This window comes from Dipodomys ordii, unplaced genomic scaffold (genome assembly GCF_000151885.1).
Source record: "Dipodomys ordii isolate 6190 unplaced genomic scaffold, Dord_2.0 Scaffold34, whole genome shotgun sequence".
NCBI classification, from domain to species: Eukaryota; Metazoa; Chordata; class Mammalia; order Rodentia; family Heteromyidae; genus Dipodomys; species Dipodomys ordii.
This window is the reverse complement of record NW_012267250.1, coordinates 9,933,425-9,953,800: the sequence shown is the minus strand read 5'-3', so window position 1 is coordinate 9,953,800 and position 20,376 is coordinate 9,933,425. Positions and strand designations below refer to the sequence as shown.

Genomic DNA, 20,376 nt, shown 5'->3' with positions numbered 1-20,376 from the left:
CCCTCCCTCCCTCCCTTCCTTCCTTCGCCTGCCTCTCTCTTTTACCAGTCCTAGAGCTGAACTCAGGGCCTCAACCTGAGTTCTTTCACTCAAGGCTACTGCTCTACCACATGAGACCATGATCCACAGCTCCTCTTCTGGATTTTTTTTTCCTGTGTGTGTGTGTGTGTATGCGCACACATGTGCATGCATGGAGTGGGGAGTGGGGGGTGGGGGTGCTTGTTAGTTAATTGGAGATAAGGATCTCTCAGATTTGTCTGCCCAGGCTGGTTTTGAGTCCACATTCTCAGATCTCAGCCTTCTGAGGTAGCTAGAGTGAATGGCTTGGAAATGGCATATTTCCATAATCATTTTGTTAGTAAAGCCCTTATCAAAGTTTGCCTTTAACCCAATCTGTCAATACCAAGCCTTCTCCCTGTCCCATTTCCAGATCTGCCCCCAGGATAGCCTCACACTATCAGCCTCCTTCACTGCTATCTGCCCAGAGTGACTGTATCATAGAAAAAAGAAGCGTAGGATGACCCTGCTGACATATTAAGCAATGCTCGTGTCCCAGTGAGCAGAACAACAACTCCAATCCTTCCCCCAAAAAAACGATTTCAAGAAAATCTGACTTGTTTTTAAGCACTAAAGCCATCACAACGGGGAAAAGAAAAGATTTGTGGAGTTTCTTTCTCACAGTTTGGCAGTGCTTTTGTATTGGAGTAAGATTTTAGGATTTTTTAAAAGTGTTTGGAGCCCCCAAAAGGGCATCTGCTTCTGGAGAGATGTCTGTGGCTCCAAAAAGCATTGTCAGCTGCTTGGGGGGTCAATAGTACTGTTCAGCAAATATTTCCTGTTCTCTTTATGTGTCTGGGGGAAAAGTGATGCTTCTACTACTCTCCCAGGAATCCAGATGCCCTGTGACTTGTTTGGGCCAATGAAATCTGACAGAAGCAGTAGCTACTTTAAAGAGCCAGTGTCCCACCATCCATAGTCTCTCTCACGGTTTGCTCTGGCCATCTGTAATGTGCTGATAGCAACTACTTTGCCCGTCTGGGACTAGAGTAAAAATAACAGAGTCCCTGGTTCATCAAAAGTAGAGATATCACATACATAAAAAAATAAACCCTTTTTTCATGATTAGGATATGGGGGTTATTGGTTATTGCAGCATGATCTAACCCAACTCAATTGATCCATCTACTTCTGTATACCCCTACCTCTTATCTATTAATGTTCCTCAGACCCATCTGGTAACTTGGCACACTTCAGAAGCCCATGCTGAGAGAGCTCCCCAAGCATTCTTGTGAGAGATTTCCATCAGAACCAACTTAGCTCAGGAGAACATGTCAGCACAATCAGTGACTCTTCCTCTTATTATGACCACAATGCTTATTTATACCCCCACTATAGTTTCTACTCATTTATTAAAGCCAGATGAAGCGTGGACAAATCTTTCCTTCATCTTAAGTTTGAGAAATGGCAAATGTCTCTTTAGGGCACCTGTCACCTGCGTAACATCACACTGAATTTAGGCTCCATGCCCCATTCTCCATCACTGTCCATAACCACACGATCAGCAACCCCTCGACTTGTCATTTGCTTATCCAAGGGTAAAAACACTCAATGTTTTGAGCCTTTCCCATGCTGCAGGGAATCACACAAGACAGTTGTTAAGGAGAGCGACATTATCGTGGCCATCTGGTAACCAGTGGGAGACAAATGAGTAAGCACAAAACAGAACTGGAACACAAGCAGTACTAGTGGAAGGTGGCTAAGTGACCTTTGCAGACAAGAGGCCAATACTCAGATGCATTCCTAATTATGTTCACTTAGTTCTTCAGGCTGGAGGCTTCTCCATGAATGGAGATGTTTAGCTGCTTGTAAGTTGACATCATTTAATGGCTTCCATTGCTTAGACTCCTGCCTGGTTTGCGGGCAGCCACTTGATCAGCTGGCACACTTAACGATAAGGAAGTATGTTTACATGGAAGGCAAGTCCTCAAATAAAAACTTGCTTTGAGATGCTGACATATGTTCCAATGCTTATCCATATGAGAATCTTAGAGCATATCAAGACACTAAGTTTAAACTGTGGGTTCAAATCTGTGCTTGTTATAATTAAAATCCCAAAAAGTTTTCATGGAAATGTTCACCAAATGTTGTCAAAACGCTACCATATCTGAGTAAAACTTTAAGAAGTAGTCTTCAGTGTGTCATTGGTATTATACCCTGTATTATTTTGTGCAAGACACTCTGAATGAACTGCAAGAACATACTGCTTTTAGCATGTCAGCATCTAAATACCGCGGCAAATACCTGAAGATTCCAGAATTCTACTTTGGTAGTCCCATTGGTTTTTTCTAAAGTGGAGAAGTGGTGTCAGTTGCTCCCAGGGTTCTTAGAATATAATAATGGAAGTGATGCTTTTTAGGTTGAATGAGGAAAGCAAAGTTGGTGTTATGACAGAAGCTACCAATGGACTCCTGGGCCCACTTTATTTCCTTGCTGTCTTTTCATTCTGTTTGTCTCTGACCATTTTTTTCATGATGATATTGACTCTAACCTGTTCCTACTTATCTGGAGTCAGTCCCATGGCAATCTTCCTGGCTCAGATTGGCTTCTTTTTTTCTCCCTTCACCTCACTTTAGCTCACAACATTTACTTCCCTTTCCCTTATTCAGTTTCTGAAACACCAGCCAAGTCATGAACCTCTCTTTCTGTTGGAAGAATAAGAAGCAAGTCCCCCTTACTTTCAATTCTTAGAAATGAGTTCTACCTCTGTCCATTTATTCTTTATATATATATATATATATATATATATATATATATCGATCATTCTTAAGACAATGTGTCTGTCATTCTGTGACTGTCTACATCAGAATCACATAGGTCACCTGTGGATTTGGGGTGCCTTCAAGGATGCTTGACTCAGAATTTGTAAGGTTGGGTCCAGCAATTTACCCTTTAATAAGCATTCCAGATAGTTCATGCATACTAATCTTGGAAACCTGTAATTCTAGGTCTTAGTTTAGCTTTGTACATAAGCTTATAATAACTTAGTTAGTTTGGGTTTTGATATCTATAATATTAAACATGTTTATTTTGTACCACTTATAAACATTTATATTATATAATACATATTTATATCATATATAGCACATATTATATAATGTGCATTGTATACTATATTATATATGACATCTATAAATGTGTATATAGTTTTTATATATGTATATATTGTTTTTAGATACAGTTGTTATATATACACAGTTGTCAGATATGTGCTTTTTAGTCTTATTTCTCTTCTACCCCTCTAGTACCTAGAACAAAATGTAGGATTATTGCAGGATTGTTGCAGATCTCACACAAGATATCAAATGGAAAAACAAAACAACAACTAATGAAAGAAAAAATCCACGCAATGAAACATATGAAAGAATGAGGGGCTATATCTGTGATTTGGTAGCAAAATGAGCTTCAATATACTTTCTGGAACTGATACCAAAACACTAAAATGTACAAAGGCCTTTCTCATAGTGACCTTTTTCTCCTTACAACAACTCTATGAGTAGCATTAATATGTATTAATATTCTCCAGTATATTATTAGATGGGAAAACTGAAGTTTGAGACACACAAGTGACAGTCTTGGATCTCTGAGAGCAAGAAAGTGATAGAGGTGAGATGCTAGCCCAATCCTTTAAGTCTGATGAACTTTTCACTATAACAAAATGTAGTAGTAGTAGTAGTAGTAGCAGTAGTAATAGTAGTAGTAATAGTAGTAGTATTAATGTTTAATCTGCAGAATTAAAGATGGCAATAATGTCTTTTGATCAAATAAAATATGAGATTTCTGTGGAACTCAACCAGTTATAAGCAAGCATTGTTCTACTATACTTAGGTGACCTTATTATTTGAGAGTACTGCATTGGTAAAGATTTAACATTATTAATTCATTTGCCATGTATATTGACTTTCTACTCACATGATAGAAAACAGTATCAATAATATATTTTGCAAGTTTTCTACTGCTGACTCTCAAACTTACCACACAAAAGCTTCCATGGCCAGTTGGGATCTTGTCTAACTTTGTTGATTATGACCAGAACCACTCATTTGGACCAGGATTTTAGCATTGTTTGAACAGAGGCAAATTTCCAACCTTATAATTAGGCAGACCCAGGGGAACTGTCTCTCATATTTACAAAACTAGAGAAAGCCCATGAGATCTAGGAGACTCTTATAGAAGTTAAAGAATACTAGATGAAAGTAAAGAGAAAAGCCAGAAGAAAGGTAAGGCCTAGAAAAACCAAGTCATGAGCCACAATTCCACTGAGTAAAAACATTCTGAGTCTCTTTTTTGTAGTTGTGCCAGTTACATTTACTTTATTACAGTGACATTTTCCCCCTACAAGACCAAGTGTGGTCCCTTTAGATCCATAGGTTTGTATAACAGAGCATCAAAATATGAATTTAAGAGAGTTCCTACCTGCTACCCCACCTAAAATTCTATGATCCTATAAATATATTTCCCTAGCTTCTCCATTAACTTAATTTCCTCCTTATACAGCTACACAAATACTACATTGTTCAATGACTGGCTACTTTATTTTGCCATAGTACCCTGAGACACAAATAAAACCAAACAACTTTTTTTAAATAACTTACTTAAATTCATCAGCTACTCTTCTCTTTCTTTTTTTTTCTTCTCTTTCTTATACATTACATATCCATAAACACATATTCCTTCTCAAAGTTATGCCTGGAACCAAGGGTACCATAAATGTTCTGTCAGACATTTCCCTCTCTCTAATTCATAAGAGGCTTAGCAGATAAATCTAAGAATGAGTAAAGAATGGATAAATTGCACATTTGTTTAGCAAAAGACAAACAAAGAGTTCCTGGAACAAAGATTTTCTTTCAACCACACCCACACAGGAAAAGAAATAGAAATCCTGCCCTAAGGAGTACTCTAACATACTCTAGTTGGCTGGAGTTGGTCAAGTTATATATACTTCACTTGCTTTCTATCAACAGAACATGGTTAGCAATAAATTGCTAGTACTCATGACTGGAATTTCAAACCACAATTATGATACTATATTAAAAATGTTTATTTCATTCTTCAATTCCCCCTTCCTACCCTCTAACCCCCCCAAAAAGCTATGAACATGCTTGTTTGAAAATGAAATATTCAATAGGAATAAGAGACCCCATATTATTAAGCTTCATTTCAACTCCAATAAAAAGAACTTTGCCTATTAAAAGTTAATACTTAAAGTACACTACTTGTAATGCTCAACCAAAATGACTCTAATCCTGTGCTTATATCATAATTACACGTTTTGTTAACCTCCCTCAATGTCAATTTTTCACTTATTTATATATTTTCTAAGTCCCAAACAGAATTCCACAGAGAAACTGTAATTATATTGTGAGGCTCCACCCAGGCTTGTCAAACAGTAACTGTATACCATTGCTTTAATCCTGAGTGGGGCTGGGGGTGGGGGAAGGGTTGTGTGTGCGGTGTGGGGGAGAGGGTAAGAGCAGGCATTCACTCTGAATAGCACATTGCTCAAGTTGTCTTTGTACAAAAAGAGATGCATGAAATAGCAAACACAATGAATTAATGGAGCATTGACTTTCAAATATCCATAATGCTATTTTTTAAAATAGTTAATGATGGCCAAATGCACTGAAGACTGAAAACATAAATTCTGGAGAAGAATTTTCCTTTTATCTCTTACACAATTTAGAAATGTAACTTTCTTTTTGATTCTGGGGGTTAGAGGGGAGGAAGGGAGGCTTGTTTCCGAAACATCACACTATTATGCTTACTGAAAACCACTGTAATCTACTTCTAACATCAGTAAGCTTAAAAGAAAAATCTTTAAAAAACCCTACACACCAGGATTTTTACAAAGCCTGGTGGAAAAAAATATGCATGTTTCTTCCTGCACCTAATTACCTCAACTGAAAAATCTGGCAAGTATTTCGCCCTTTTAGTTCCTTAATCGTATTAGGGCAAATGCATGTGAATGCCAATAGAAACAAACATTTAAAGATTTTCACTTAAAAGTTTCTAAATATGTATGAAGGCTAAGTTTGAAACACAAGATCTCTCATATTTCAGATAGAACACATTTTGCTTTCTCTTTTCTCCCCCAGGAAAATATAATTTTGCTCCTGATGTAAAACTTGATTCTAGTTTTGAAACGATTTAAATAAAATAATGTCAATAGGAGAGGCTCTCACAATGATTTATGCTTCTTTCTGTTACTTTATTACAGTAGACATTCCTTCCTCAAAGCTTTAGACTTTTGGTTGAGCTCCTAGCAACCAACCAAAGGCAAAGCATCAACTTTATCTACCTGGCACTATTCCAGCTCTTAGTGCTATTGACAATTACATTGAAGTTTCCATTTAATTGTTGCTCTGTTGTGACACTGAATATTTGTCATAATTAGGCATTTCCTATTTTCTGTCCATTCATCTTTGATTATTACTGAAATTTTTTTTAATTTCACAAAACCTAAGCATGAAAATTCTACAGATAAGAGTAGCTACAGCTGTTACTATCATTATCAACATTGTAACATGTAAAAAAAAAAAGAATATAATTTCTCGGAAGGTAATTTTCCTTTCAGTCTAAGTGCTCTTAATCATCTTGCAGTTACTCAATGATTTCCTGTTCTAATTACAGGACATTATACAGAAAGACATTTGTGAAAGGGAAAATGCAGCAGAGTATATGACTAAATAGCTTGAATTGGTTGAAAAGTATTTAAAATTCCAAAGTTGTACATCAACTTTATCAATTCGTGGTTATAGCTCTGCACAAATGGGTAATGTGTTCCACTCTATTTCTAAATCTCTCTAAAGGCAGTAAACTTAGTACTCAAAGTTAGTCCACATCAAAGTAGAAAAGGCATTTTCAGTTAAACTGATGTTACAGAATTGGGTGAGGGAAGATCAGTTATTATTTGTGTGTGTGTGTGTGTGTTTCCTCCATCAAAGCTGTTAAATTGGAGGCACGCCAAAACACAGAGTGGGAAAATATTAATAATAAAAATAAATTAAATGCCTGATTAAAAGGGAGAAAGAACAAGATTCCATCCGGAATAGAAATGAAAATGCCACAAACTATTTCATAAAAACACATGGTGACGTAAATTACACATCAGTCTTGCACTGTTGTGGTTATTTTGAGAAATGGTTTGTACTGTAAGTCAGCTGGTTTGGCCCCACCCTTAATGATTTTGTAATTCTCTACACAGTAAGCAAGTAGGGCAGCCTTGAGATTGCTACAACAGAAAACTGACCTAGCCATACAGCACTAACAATAAAACGATATGTACTTTTTAACATAGCAGAACAAGGAGATTGGCTTTATTAACTAAAAACAAACAAACAAACAAAATTACTTTAAATGGTCCCAAGCTTACATTTGTTTTGATAAATGGAAACACAGATCTTACCAGGATATGCAACAAAAACCTTACTTGGAGAGAGAGGCGGGGGAGGGAGAGAGGGAGAGGGAGGGGGAATATGAATGTGGGAAAATACATGGCTGCGAATGGAATAATATTTCAAATCCAAAACCAAGGGTTTCAGGCCGCTGTTTCCCAAAGCCAGACACTTAAAGAGCTACACGCACAAATGTCAAATTCTATATTAACATGTTCATATCAGCCTATGCCCTTGCTGTTGCTTCACCACTCAAAAAAAGAAAACAACACAAAGCTAAATTAAAACCAAACACGGCTATTGCTCTGAGTAACAAATGAAGCAAGTGGGAAGGCGGCCAGCTCCACCTCCACGGTTCTCCCTGAAGGCCGTATCCAGAAGCGACTTAGGATTCCATCTTTACCATTCTGCATCTTATTGCCTTCTAGCTCACTCTCAGCCAAACCTAAATGGCACCCAAGTCAAGAACTATGCAAGTACATGGGTGAGACCTCATGATCAGACTGATTCATAAAGTTGTGACTGCAGCTGAGTTATGATTCCAGAGGCCTGATCTACCTTAACCTGCCTCCTCTTTACACAGGTTAACTTCAAAGCTGATAGTCCTACATTTTTAGTATAAATTAGTTTTATCATGATAAGAAGGAAAATATAGTGCAGGGTACTAGTAGCTCACTCAGGAGGTTGAGAGCTAAGAACTGAGGTTCAAAGCCAACCTGGGAAGTTATGGGACTCGTAAAATTCTCTCCAATTAAGCATCAAAAAGTAGAGCTGTTGCCTTGATCACAAAAGCTTAGGCTCAGGCTCTAAGTTCAAGTCCCAGGACTGGCACACACACAAGAAACAAACAAACAAACAAAACAAACAAATAAAAACCAGAGAGCCAGGACCTACCAAGCTTTTCCTATTCCAAAATCATGACCAAAGTTTTCTAGGAGTTCAACTCTTTTTAATGTACTAATGACCCCGAACTTAGTTATTATTCTCAATACTTCTTGGTTTGTGGGAAGGGCAGCTATCATTAAGACCAACCAGGCCCTGTGGTCACCAGGACAAATGTGTTGTAAGAGGAAGGAATTGCATTATCACAAGCAGAACTAGACTTCAAAATTAACACAACTTCTGGTACCTTTTCCCGGAGGAATATCTATGTGGTTTTTTTATTTTTCATGTTGTACTTTGTGCCTTGCTATCATTGCAAGGACAGCAATTCCGTTACTGTAGCAGCTGTGTAAACCCTTGACATTTGAGATACTCCCCTGAACCCCGACTCATGAATAAACTTAATTAAAGTTCCACACTGGACAGATCAATAGCTGAATGATTAACTTCCGCATATCAGTTCTCTGCATGTGAGGTCCAAACTCAGGCATTAACAAACTAACACATCTCTATTTGTCATGATTTTCTTAGTCATGGTTATTTCACAAATACTCAACACTAATTAGGCGAAATCTAATCATTGGCAACATATCAGAGTGTGTATAAAGGACTGATCACTGCACAATATAGGCTTACTAATATGTAAAAAACAACACCTAGCCCTCAAAGAACCTTCTGTACATGTATGCATGCATACACATATGTCCCACATATGTCCTTTGGCATGTATATACATATTCATATACATATACACATATATCGAGTGTGTTGTGTGTATCATTTTTCATGGTACTTCTACTTACATTAAAACTAAACAGAACCAAAATAATTAAATCATGTTCAATAACACTTCAGGTCTTGCAAAAATGCTTTTGTCATATTAAGTTTTGAAAGGTAAGTAAGGAATGAAATGAAATGTTCGTCCTCATTGTGTTTTCAGTGTTACCGAGGTAACAATTCATCCATTAAGTGTGCGAGCGTTCAGTCCCTTCATGGAGCTGCGTAGCCCCTACCATAATAGAACTTAGAACATTTTTAGTATCTCCAGAGATCTTGGCCCCCCAGCCCTCACAGGTCAGCATTTTCATTCTGTCTCTATAGATTTGCCTTTTCTGGCCATTTATTATGAATGAAATAGAACATTACATAGCATTAATTTTTATTTAGAATATGTTAACTGTACAAAATAATCACATATTATCACATATGCATTGTTTTGGACTGGCTTAGTTCACCGAGAATGGTATTTTGAAGGCTCAACCATGTGTTCCAGCATACATCAAAACCTTATTCTTTTCTACAGTGACTAATATCCCAAATGTATGGATCAATCACATGTTATTTAATCTGTTTGGTTATTGATGGACACCTAAGTTGTTTGCACATTGTAACTGTTATGAACAATTTTAGCACTTGTGCAAAACATCACATGAGTGAGCATATACTTCCCTTTATGTAAGCATTCAGGAGTAGAATTTCTGGGATATACAGGAAATTCTTGTTTATTCTTTTCATTCATTTGTTCATTAATTCTTTCATTCATGCATACATTTAGCAGTAATGTGGTTTGCACTTGGCCTTGTGCTTGCTACACGTGTGTTTTGCTATTTCTAACGTGCACTTTAGCCCTTTATAAGTTTGTTACTTTTCAAATAATGTCTTTCATCTATGCCCAGATGAGCCTGCACCACAGGCCTCCTATTTGTGCTTCCTGAAAGCTCTAATGTGCTCTGCTTTCAGAGTAGCTAGGATTACAGCTGTGAAATATCACACCCACCTATATGCACCCTTCTGAGGTGCTGCCATACTCTTTTCCAAAGTAATTCCACCCTAGTTCAAACTCTAGAACCACCAAATAAAATAAATTAAGTGGGCTGGGAATGTGGCTTAGTGATAACGTGCTTGCCTAGTATGCATGAAGCCCTGGACTCAATTTCTCAGTACCACATAAACAGAAAAAGCCAGAGTTGCATTGTGGCTAGAGAGCTAGCCTTGAGCAAAAGAGACTCAGAGACAGTGCCCAGGCCCTGAGTTCAAGCCCTACAACTGGCAAATAAAATAAAATTTAAAAAAGTAGAGACATAGAATAATTGAAAATATCCACAAATCATGTACTTGATGAGAAATTCATATTGTGAATATATAAAGAAGTCTAGTTACTCAACAACAAAAAGACAGTCTAATTAAAAAATTGTTAAGGACCAAACTAGCTATTTTCCTAAAGAATATATACCAATAGCACATGAAGGTCAACATATTAGTTATTAGGGAAATTAACATCAAAACTACAATTAAAAATCTAGTCCATATGTAATAGATGGTCAATTATTAAAAACCAAACAAAACAAAACAAAAAAACCACAAACACAAACACTAAGTGTTGGCGAGCTAAGCTGGGTGCCGGTGGCTCATCCCTGTAATCCTAGCTACTCAGGAGGCTGAGATCTGAGGATCATGGTTCAAAGCCAGTCCGGGCAGAAAAGTCCGTGAGACTCTTATCTCCAACAAACCACTAGAAAACCAGAAGTGGCGCTGTGGCTAAAGCAGTAGAGCACTTGCCTTGAGCTAAGAGCTGAGGGACAGCGCCAAGGCCCAGAGTTCAAGCCCCATGACTGACCAAAACAAAACAAAAAAACAACCAAAAAAAAAAGTGTTGGCGAGGATGTCGGGAAATTGCAACCCTTACATGCCACTAGTGAGAATGTGATTGGTGTAGTAGTGAAAAAGAGTCTAGAAGTCCTCAAAGTTAATTACTGAATTACTATACAAGTCAGTAATTCAGTCCACTCCTAGGCATATATCCAAAGGTTTTGCAAACAAAGGTAGCTACCTACACACCAAGTAGCACTAATGAATGGCATTATCAGAATCATCACAATAGCCTCAAACCAGACACAACCCAGTTGTTCATAAACTGATGAACATATAAATAAAATGTAGCCTATGCACACAATGGTAAATAAAATGTAGCCTATGCACACAATGGAGTATTATTCAGTTCTGAAAAGAAGAAGTTCTGATATACACTACTATACAGATGAATCTAGAAAATGCTATGTTGAGTGTGAATGCACAGAGAGAAAAGTATATATTGAGAGCTAATTCATAGAGACAAAATAGTCGACTGGTGGTTGCTAGGTGCTGGACTGTGTGGTGGTGGTGAGGAGAGTGGTGGGAGCTGTTGGATGAAATGGGGAGTTATTGCTTCACAGGTACAAAGTTCTGTTTGGAAAGATGAAAGAGTTCTGTAAATAGGTAGTGGTGAGAGTTACACAATATTGTGAATGCTACTGAACTATACACTCAAAAATGGCTCCAATAACCTATTTTATGTTTCATACAGAAAGAGAGGACATCTGACAAGGGTTATATTTTTCCATGTGTATATATTCTTTGTTGCTTCTGGAGACCAAAAGAGTTGTCTCTGCAACCAGTAACGAGAATTTAAACTCCTGGAGGCCACAGAATCTGGGGCCCTCATTCCTGGTATAGTAGCCTACAGATAGTGTTGCAATAAATATCTGACCCTTCTATCAAAGAGTAAAAGCAGTCATTTCAGAGTTGACTATAGCCTCTGGACCAACAACCCTTCCTAAAACAGTAGAGGAAACTGAAAAAAAAAAAAAGGCATCTACCCAACAGTCACCCTGATATCAGCTGGCAGACCTTCTCAGATGAAGGGTCATGGGATATAGGCAGTCATTTAATTCTCTGTTTCATCATTTCAGTCCTTGAGATTTTTAAATCTCACCATCAAACTTCAGAGCTGCGTCCAAACAACTGTACTGCCTTCTGGGAGCTCATACCCTAAGGTAACAGGAGAGCTGCATGATCACATTATTTCCTTTTATCTTATCATAGGACTCTTGGAGTGGCTCAACCAGGAAGGGAGGGCAAAGGCCTCTTTCTTTTTCCAATGACTCATCTTAAATTAGTGTTCAAACTGGTGAATCCTACCCAGAGGAAACTCTCCTCTCTGAGGAGGATCTACATAGGGATGCGTTCACATGCAATATAGCCATTCTCCCTTACCCACCATCTATCCCTAGTCTTACCAGATTTAATTAAAGGGCAAAATGAACATTGGATTTGGAGAAGCTTCCTTTATGGGTATATTAGGAAGCTCAAGTCACAGTGTTTTCTCTTTTGTGTGCCAATACTGGGGCTTGAACTCAGAGCCTGGGTGCTGACCTTGAGCTTTTTTCACTCCAGGTTGATGCTCTGCCACTTGGAACCACAGCTCCACTTCTGGATTTTTGGTAATTAATCGTAGATAAGAATCTCAGACTATCCTGTCTGATCCTCAAATCTCAGCCTCTAGAGTATCTAGGATTGCAGGTGAAGGCACTAGCTTTTGAGCTTTCCTTTCTTCTATGCTTCTCTCAATGTGTGACAGTAGAAATAGAGTACTACTTTGGCCTATGTTCACATGTTCTGAATTCAGAAGAGCCAGAGCAATAAAGGTTAATGATGCTGATCCCTTAAAATGCAGCTCAAGTGCTCTGCAGAGCTACCAGATTTTCTGTGACATAGATTAGATAAGTTGATGGATAACAATTTTACATGTTTGTTTTACAATATTTAATGTTTTGTTAAGTACACATTTTATAAAACTTTAAAACATATCAAATCATATGTAATATTTATTCTAATTAAATTCTATCACCACTTTATTTTATTCTCTATCATGTTTAACATATTTTTTACCTATTAACCAAAAACATTCAAACTCATGATTAAAAAGTGACAAATTCATTTAAAATTGGGCAAATGAATATAGAATTTTGCAAGTCTTTCAGAGTAGCACTATTGAATAATAACATAATATGAATCAAATATATAATTATTTTATTGATTACATTATGTAATGTATATCGATTACATTATGTAATGTAGTCAAATATGTAATGTTACCCATTTAATGGGTAAAAATATAAAATTGATTTTAATCATCTATTTTATCTACGAAATACTCAAAATAGTATCTCAACAGGTGACCAACAAAAAGAAAGTAATGGTTTAGTTCACATTATAATTTCTATACTAGGTCTTTGAGATACGCATTTCACACTTACAGCTCATCCATATTTGAGGACCTAACAGGTACATGTAATGTGTGGCTACCATACTAGACAACAAAGTTTAAGGATGTCCACCAGAGAAGGAATTTAAAGACCAGTGTGTTAGACAACCTGTGTTGGAAGAGCACGTTGGAGAAAATGGGCTCTCCTTGGTATATGGCCGGGCCCCTAACTTTTCACTAACTTTGTGAGTCTAGGAAAGAGATTCAGAATTCCAAGTGGAAAAAGAGTCTAGAACAGGAGGAAAACCCCCTAGGATGTTGTTTGATACTCAAGACCTTAAGAAAGGTCAAAACAGCAATATGTTGCTGTTAATTAGAGATTCTTGACAGGGCAAAATCAAGTTAAAGTAAAATCATACTTAAAAAAAATAACCTTCACATTGACTTGCATAACTGTGACCTCTCTGTGCATCACCTCTACAATAATAGAATATATCTTAAAAAATAAAGCCTCCACCATAAAATGTGATCAGAACCTTTTCCTCTGCTTGTGCCTGTTCTGCTGTAACTAGCTATAAGGTTAGCGGTGATATTCCCACAAACCATCTGCTCTGTTTGTTCTCATGATTCCGGGAGAGTATCAGTCATTCAGAATGGTTCCCCCTCCCTCTTTGCTGTAGTGTATGCAAGAATAACATCAGTTTAACATAGAAAGAACATACACATAAAACCTACTGAAAACTGAAACCACAACTTAATCTCACGACAATGCAGTCATATAAAAACTCCAGAACTTTCTAATATGCTCTTCTAAGGCACCCCGGAGGTGCCTGATGATTAGAACGGTGTTCTGTTTTCCTTCCATCCATATACTGTGGCACTGAATAAGGTGATAAACCTTCTGCCTTACATCAGAAATGTGATTCACGTTTCCCAGAATACCTGTCAGCCTCTGAAAATCATTTTCACCGTCAATGTTCTCTTTGCCCCAATCTCTAATATCCAAACTGACTTAACTTTTCTCATAAAGATACAATATGCTGGTGACTAATATCTGAATTCCAGTTACAATTCTGTAGCTTCATACTGTCAGTGCAATGAGTTCTTGTATGATGTAGATATTTCCATGAGATGGTTTACATTTGCAAGGCTGGTAAAGCCAAGCTGAGGTGTGTTTTTGTAGATAAAGTTTTATTGCAACACAGCCACGTGCATTCTTTCTACATGTCTATGACCGCTTGCTCTTGCTCTGTTGACATTATTGCTCACAGAAACCTGCTATTTGGACCACTGTTAGAATCTTAAGTTCTAAGACATAGTTATCCTGTAACGTTTGATTGTAAGTACTTATTCATGGTGGGCTCTCTTTTTCAGACTATTAGTTCTTAGAAAGGCAGAAACCAGATTTTCCCTGATAACAGGGGAGCACATGACAGATTTTCAATTAATGTTAGTCTTTTTTTTTTTTTTTGGTCTGGATTTTCATTGTCAGGTGTCTGTCCAAGATCCATACCTCATTTTCTCTTGCTGTGACTTCTGGAATTTGTATCAGTGGGCTCCCTTACAGGCTGCCTTCAGTTAGGTGCAGCCAGCAGGGAATAAGATGTAAGAAGAGAGAACTTAAGGTATGGTTGTCTTCTCTACTCTCCTCAGCTTCCACCATTCAGGCTGCACCTCTACATATGCTGCAACTCTATAACCTTTGGTTTTACCAGCTAGTCTATTTCTTCCACTGGTTTTCTGTTGTCACCAGTCTGTGCTTGCCTCAACTAGCCTTCTTGATTCTTTTCACTCTCACCCCAGCTCTATAAATCTTTCCAGGATTAAACTCTGTTCAGTTGAATTGAATAGAAATTTATTTCCTGCCTCCATTTTGAACTCTACTCATGTACTTCAGTAGAGTGTCTGGTCCCCACTCTCAGAGTTTGTCAAAGGAAACCCAAGAGAGGATGTGTTCTGAGAACCAGGAACATCAGAACCATTGAGGAGCTTCTTTAAGGTTATTGGGACTCTTTCCTGCCATGCTCATAAAGATATCTGGGTCTCTGGATTTGTACTTTACAAGGCCCTTAGGTGTTTCCAATGTACTTACTGGAACAGATAGTGAAATTTGGGGGCATAGTGAAAATGAGAAAGCAGGGAACATATTCTCTCTGAAGAGAATCTTACAGGTACTGAAGTAACATGTATAAATACAGATGAGCTGGAGAAGGAGGTCACTTCTAAAAACAGGGAGACAGGAGGTGCTGAAGCCTTACCAGAAATTAATCACTTCTTTTGGTCACCCTAAAGCAGGCTATACATTTAAATATTGCATGTCCCACAATTTTGGTGTCAATCATCTCTTTATCAGTCCCACTATTACAGCGGGCCTGAAAGTCAATTCTTTTGAGTGCCCATAGTCCAACATGTGTAGCAAGATATCACATGTGAATGACACAGCAGTAGAGTCCTATGCTGATCTACCGCCAGTTGTGTGATCTGAGAAAAGATAATCACTTAGTGCTTTGGGCTCCTCCTGTCACATGAGCTGAAAAATGGTGACTTGCTGGAAGGATTCTTGCGTTAAGAGGTGAAAGGTATTTAGGCTAATGTAGGGTCTACTCTTCAGGAGATCTTCCCTATAATCACACTTTACAGGTTGCTTCACAAAGGATTTCAAAGAACACAAATTCCTGGGGGAGAAAGTGAGGGCCATTACCTAGGCAAGGTAGGATTAGCATTATAGAGAAGGCCTTTCTGGAAACTTTAACATGCAAATAGAAATTTTAATCTATGTAAGATGGACTGCTGCTTTTCCTAAATTTATTTTACCATGAAATCCTCTTTTTCCCTTTTCCACTGCCCCACCTCCAGCCTTTTTTTTTTTGGTCATTTAATTGCTCACCCAACAAGCTAGTGAGTTTCTCTGATTACATCTTAGGGATGTAATATTACCTAAATGTTGATTCTGACCATTGTTCCTGGCCCTCTACCCTCTCCCCCTTCCTACACACTCTGCTTAACCCTGCATGATTGCAGTAGTTTATGGTGACCAGTATAATCACTCATCTACATGAAGACTTCAGAATTTATTTAAAAACAAGAACCTTTGTATGCTTAAGTTTACATGCTCCTCCCAGAACCCCCTTGAGTTCTCTCAAGAACACTTTCCAGAAGGCCACCAAAAAATTCAATGAAGCAAATGACTTGCCCAAGGTCACCCAGTTAGGAGCAAGGATAGGTCATCTGGCTCCAAGTCTCATTTGTTCCCATCTCAGTCCAGCTGCTATCTGTCTGAGCCCAAACCTCCAAAAGCAGCTCTGGTAGGTTTGCATGATGTACAGTCAACTCTTTCAGACCCCAGTGCTGGTGGCTTTAAGAATCCCTGTGTTTTTATGAATTAATCAGAGGCAAACTTCTAATTTCATGTTACATTATTAAGGGCTCCCTTCAAGCCTCATGTTCAAAACAATCCCCCAAATAAAACTTGCTTTGCCTTGCATGGAAGAATCTCAAACAGAAGCAATCATGGAATAAAACACCTTCACCAGCAGCCTCTCTAATCTTAGCCTCTTTGGAAATGGTAGAGAACAAAGATATACAAACTACTCAACTCTCATCATACACAGCTCACACCACTGCCCCATCTACACCAACAAAATAGCAACAGCCAATGCCAAAATGTCTATCCATTCACTGACGGCTCAGATCCTTAAAGGAGCACTTCCTGTGGGAGAGGAAGGCAGAAGGTGAAGGCTTGATGAAGACCAAAATACCACCACTCTTTCCTTCAAGGATGGAAATAAATCTTAGCAGAGGAATGGGGGGGGGACCTGAGAAGAAATAAATTAGGATCCTGACAAGGTGTGACAGCAAGAGAGATGGTCTTAGAACCAATAAGCATCAAGAAAGTCTCCCCAGGGGAAAAGAGACTGTAAAAATACAGCCACTCACTAGTCTTTCCAGTGTCAGTCACTGAACACACACTCTCCCCCACCACCTCCCATCCTCTGCTTTAGACAATGCTATAAGAAATTAGTACCATTAGCCTATTTTTCAGATGGAAAAACTGATGCCAAGAAATTAATTGACTTCTCCTAGTTCTGTAGAAGCCTGGAGAAAAGCTGCCTTTCTGGTGCCCATGACTGCTGCTTTATGAGCAGAGAGAACATTCCTAGTCTCTAGGACTATAGCCAGAATGAACCCTAGAGGACAATGGGATTAAAGTGATGCAGTGGCAGTGCAGAGTGGGCCCTCTGGGAGCTGAAAATGGACATCAAGGGCCATACTGTCAGGTTTCCACAGAATCCAGAAAGGAGTAAGAGTGGAGGATATATTGAAGGCCAGCCAGATTGCAACCCTGGCCTTCATTTCCCTTTCATCTCAGTTGATGGATGTACCTTTCTCTCCTGTCCCTGAGCATGAATAATCTGCACTGGCCCACGTTCAAGAGGAACCAGGGTCACTGTCCCAACCAAGTCTCTTCAACAGAGAACGAAGGCAGTCCAGAGTTCGAGGGTCAGATCTCAGGAAGGTGACACAGGTCTGAGGAACCAGATATACAAGAATGATGGGCATGTTTCTGTTGTTCATTCAACTAATCGTCCTTGACTTCTACTCAGGGCCAGATCCTGAACATGGCAAGGCTTACATTCAAGGCATTCTCAGCTTGCGTGGCAATGATGGAAAATGTAGCAATGGGACTCCAGGGGAAGATGAGAGCAATGGCTCCAAAAGGGGCTCCAGAGCCCAGGGATGAAGAATTAAAATGTCCCTTCTCCCCACTGCTCGGAGATTTGAAAGTGTTTCTCTCCGAGCTCTGAAAAAAAATACGTTTTACATGTCATCTTTCAGTGTGGACTTTTAAAAATGATGGTCAGTGCAATGTTTGGAACACTAGGGATCGGAGATTGACCTAAAAACCTGCAACTTGGATCAAGACCAGGTTCATGCAGAAGATAAACTACATGAACTATGTCACATCCAAATCTAAATGTTTCTTTTAAAAAAAAATATTTCTCACACTCAGCTCACCTCATCTTTGAAGGGGCAAACTGTATTTTTGGACCATGTGGTCAGCTGAGGTCTCTTAATGATGAAGGATATTGCTAATGTAGTTTGCCTTAACTAAAATTCAAATCCGATTTGACTTCTTCCCTCAGGTGGGCTGTGGACAGAGAACATCTAGATGATAGTTGTGATCATTCACTAGGGCCAAGATGAGCTGAGATGCTGTCACTAGATGCAAATCCTGAGGCACAATTTAACAGCTCCATTTAGCCATGCTTCACAATCAAGATGATTTCAACAGTCTTTGAATGTCAGCCAAGATACCACCAAAGTATTCTTAAATACCAATGAATACGACATGTTATAAAACTTTCATCTTTCAATTTTGCTCTAACAGGAATGCCAGCCCTCCTTATAAGGCAAAGCCTTACAATCCTTCAATTCTAAACAGGAGCAGTAAGGAAAGGGTTTGGATAGAGACTTTGAGCTCAGAGCCTTCAAAAAAATTAACATCGCCTTCCCTACCTTTCCTTTTTATTGACTGTGAAGATTTCCTATTTTTATTTCAAACCAACTGGGATGCCACTTGCTCTAGTAACCAAATCTAATAACTTTGAGAACTTTCAATAACAACTTAAAGGACTTTCTAGGAATTCAATCAGAGGCCCACACCAATAGTACCTGAAGAAGCCTCAATGTGAATACACCCAGGAAAGAAGTTCTAAGTTAATTGGATCCCACCATTTCTCAATTGATCTGATTACTTCAATTCTTCTTTTGCTCTTTCCATTAAGCGGGTCCATGTCTACATTACTAAATGATACCATTTGCTACCATCAACAGTTTTTTTCCTTAAAGTCATGCTCATGCTTTGAAATCTGAAAATAATTCTTCTTCTATTTTGTACAATAAGGAATACAAAAGCAAGGGATTTCTAATGCTATCATTTCCAACGGCTCATCAAATCTCCTCTTCCCTTTCTTTTACACAGGGGTCTTTAAAGCTGGGACAATGTTCTCATTCACATTATCATTGGAAAAGACTCCTCCAGAAACATTCCCCTCTGCCTGGTATCTTGGGTTAGAACACTTTTTTTTGTAAATATCAGTGTGTTAATGCTCTTTTTGTAAGTATCAATGCATTACTCTCTCATGGGCAGCTAAGAAGTGACTATGTTTCTTTTGCTAGAAGAACTGAGATAATTCTTTGTCTTTGCTTAAGTGTTCTTAAAACTAACTTCTAAAAAAATCAGAACAAATGCCAGGTGCTGGTATCTTATGCCTGTAATCCTACATACTTGAGAAGCTCAAGATCACCCTTAAAAACCAGTACAGGAAAATCCATGAGTCTATTGTCTCCAATGGAACACCAAAAAGCTGGAAGTAGAGTTGTAACTCAAGTGGTAGAGAGCCAGCCTTGAGAGAAAAAACTAAGGATTAGTGCCTAGGCCCTGAGTTTGAGTTCCAGTATCAGCACAAAACCAAATCAGAACTGAAGTATAAATGCATCTTTGTTGTAAAAGGATAAAATGATGACACTTTGTTGTTGGTGGTGGTCGTCCAGGGGCTTGAACTCAGGCCCTGGGCACTGCCCCTGGGATTTTGTGCTTGAGACTAGTACTCTACCATTTTGAGTTACAGCTCCACTTCCAGTTTTTTGGTGATTGATTGGAGATAAGAGTCTCATGGACTTTCCTTCTCTGGGCTGGCTTTGAACTGCAATCTTCAGATCTCAGCCTTCTGAGTAGCTAGGATTATAGGCATGAGTCACCAGCACCTGGCTTACACTTTGAACTGCGCTAATCCTCATACTTTAATAGAATCTTCACTTCCTCATCAATAGAGTGTTCCCAATGAACAGAATCCAGACTCTCAAGCCATAGAGATCCATCTTTCTCAAGTTGTGAGACTGAAGACTGTCTTTCTCAAACAAGGGGTAAGAGTTGCTCCATCGGAGATTTCTGCCTCTTTCAAAAATTTCCATGAAATAACAGCCCTCTCAATTCTTCTAGAATATAATTTGCTTACTA

General features: G+C 38.5%; 1 protein-coding gene across 1 annotated transcript in view; it reads right to left on the bottom strand.

Annotated features, from left to right (window-relative positions):
- Arid5b (AT rich interactive domain 5B (MRF1-like)) overlaps positions 1–20,376 on the bottom strand; it is a 182,275-nt gene that overhangs the window by 93,959 nt on the left and 67,940 nt on the right. The gene's annotated exons all lie outside the window — the stretch shown is intronic.